Source organism: Cryptomeria japonica, chromosome 7 (genome assembly GCF_030272615.1).
Source record: "Cryptomeria japonica chromosome 7, Sugi_1.0, whole genome shotgun sequence".
Classification (NCBI taxonomy): domain Eukaryota; kingdom Viridiplantae; phylum Streptophyta; class Pinopsida; order Cupressales; family Cupressaceae; genus Cryptomeria; species Cryptomeria japonica.
In genome coordinates, this window is record NC_081411.1 from 829,538,123 (window position 1) to 829,541,411 (window position 3,289).

Genomic DNA, 3,289 nt, shown 5'->3' on the forward strand with positions numbered 1-3,289 from the left:
TATTTATATGAAACAACACAAAACAAGATAAAAAAAACCTAAATTTGACCACTTCGAGCATGGGGGTGCTCCTACACCACTCACATTGATAGATTCAAAGGAAATGAATTAAAAAACATCCAGTGATCATTACTATGGATCAAATGTGATCATTACCATTTAATTTCATTGTGATTGAGGCAAGGAGTTTTGTAGGGTTAATTCAATATTTTATAAAGCTTATCAAATCACCTTATTTCATTGTAACCCATGATTGTAGAAAATAGATTTTTGTTGTTTACGTTCATATTGTTGATTACATAGGTAAAAATTCATTTAACTTTATAAAAGGGAAATCACAAAATACACTGAATAGTCATCTAAGTCTAATATCAAAGATTAGCCAAGTCTATGGAGTGGCTAAGATCAGAATTTATCAGACAAGGATCTAGCTATTGTTAGGAATTTAGTAAAAGTGGAAGCTATTTTGCAGTGATCAAAGACTTTAATTGTGATTGAGACATGGAGTTTTCTAGGGGTAGTTCAATATCTGAAAAATCTTATCAAATCATATTCCACAGATGCAATGCTTCATATTCCGTGATAGCAATTGTTAAGTCTCTTATATGGGGTAGAATTCAACAAAAGGCTTTTATTTAGTTGAAGTAATTGATTAGCAAGCCACTAGTTTTGGCAGTACCTAGCTTGTAACTACTATTTTAGGTAGAGACAAATTTTAATGATTGTGGGTTGGAGGCTCTTTTATTAAAATTTTGTAAGCTTGTTTGATGTCATTCAAACTTATTTCGTTGAGCACTTTGGATATAGTGCTCACATAATGAATTGTATTTATTTGTTTGAGAAAAAAATAACTAAATCAATTATAAATCATTTATATATATCAAAATGCACAATAATGAACATAATGAACAAATTGTGTGTATCGAATATCAAATCAATATCAACAAAATGCAGAATAATGAACACAGTGCACATTTTTTGGATCGAATATCAATATTTATATAATATCAAAATGCACAATACTTGTGTATGTATGTAAAAAGTGGCATATATGCCAAGTTGATAAAAGTTTTACAAAAATATGGCATATGCCATGTCCAGATCGATATACAATAAAAATGTAGACTATATCTAGATGTGTTGGTCCTTCGATGACCACAACTAATGCTATATGATCCTATAGGTGTGGCGGATCATCAAAATCGAGCCTCTTTGATGTAGTATGTGGCTCTATAGATGGCTGCACAAGCACAATTCAACAGCCAAGTTAGAATCATTTTGTACAAAATAGTTCACAACTATCAACATAAATATACATTCAACTATAATTTCTTTGCAATTGAATTGTAGATTACCTCATCTATTGATTTGATATCTATCATCTTTTCTTTCGTTACCTTGTTAGACTTAGGAGTCTTCTTAAAATGAAACTTGAAAGGATACACGTTATGCCCAAACCAAGAAGGGGCCTATTGTAGGTTAAATACAATTAGTACAAGGTAATAATATATGTAGATCAAAAAAACTAAAAATATACAATATATAGAACAAAAGTGTCTCAGAGCCTGAGATGCTTCTCCAGTAGACTTAGGGGGGCTCGCCATTGATGAAGCAAGTATGACTATTTCTTGTAAGAAAAAAGACAAGATTAAATACAATTTTAATACAATGATAAATATTGTAGGTTAAACACAATTAATACAAGGTAATATCATATATAGATCAAAAACACTAAAAATCTACAATATATAGAACAAAAGTATACTAGAGCCTAGGATGCCTCTCCAATAGACTTAGGAGGGATCGCCATTAATGAAGTAGCTATGGATATTTCCTATATGAAAAATAATAAGAATAAAATTTATCTAAAGTTCACATGTACATGTTCATATAATCATCAAATCAAGAAAATAAAGTAGAGATACATACCTCTTCCCTCTCTTGATCCTCTGGCGTATCAGGTTCATTCATAAATTCTACAAATCTCAATTGCTATTGTATATAAAAGAGACAAAAAATACTAATCAATCTACAAGTTTCAATTTACACAATTTCAACCATTTCTAACAATTGTGTCAATTAAAAATGTGTTCAATTACCTTTTGACATTTAGGCGTCTCTGAGGATTTATTTCACCAAGGAGGTGTCCAAGACACGTGTGGGGTACCCTAAAAGAAACAAAATTAACACAAGAGATATCAATAGATAATATTAAATATAATTTAATAAATCTAGAATTGAATGACTTTCATATTCAATCAAAATAATACATAAAAAGAGGTGTGCAAAATATGATACCACATAGCTTTCTAGGCCAAAATTGATCCCCTGACAACACCTATAAAATGCAAAATAAATATACATTAAAGAGAGTTAGTATCTTATAAAAAAAAATTGAATTCAAGTTACTATTCTATTGTAACATGTTACAAAATTTATACCTCAAGTGTCGAAGCTGCAGCTGCAACAAGTGTGGGAGGAATATCAGATGGTGTATTAACACCTGCAACTACATCTTGAAATGCATATTGTTTGTATCAATTTAAATCGGCCTATCAATGAAAATTTATTTACATTTACAAGTTCTAAGAGATTGATAAATAAAATTTTATCAATTCAAATCAACACACCTATGTCTACGTGTGACCACCAAACACCATATCTATCAAATCATCCATCAGTGCCACATCCTTTGCAGTGGTATTTTGACATCTACTCCCACAAAATGTACATAGATGGGATGTGGAACCATCTGCACTGGCCTCGACATCCATCTCAAAGCATATACCTAAAAAACTGAGACACACATGTTGAATGGGCTCACCAAGGCTAGATGGCTCAACTACTAGATCATCGTCCAGACCAAGAGGGTGTGATAGTTGTGTGCCATGTTGAATGATGATATCAGTCAATGCAGTATCAGCCTGAAGAGTCTATAGCTCCATCGACTCTTTCAGGGGATAATTGGATTGTGACATGGACCACAGGTTTTGGTGCTAAGGGGATGCAACTTTGGGGGTTTAATACCCTCTGAGCTCCAAGTTTATCTTGGCCAAAGCCTCACCTCTACCCTGAAACTCTCTCATATCAAAATAGTTTGGCCTCTCAGTGAGGATAAACTCACAATATAGTTTCCTCAAAAAATATAATAGAACCTCAAAATTAATACAAGGTGGTTGGCCAAAGACCATCCACCACCTATTCCAAAAAACTTTTTTCATCTGTAAATGGCTACACCAGTGTATAGAAAACCTCTTTGAATTAATAGGTAAGGTCTCACCTATTTTGG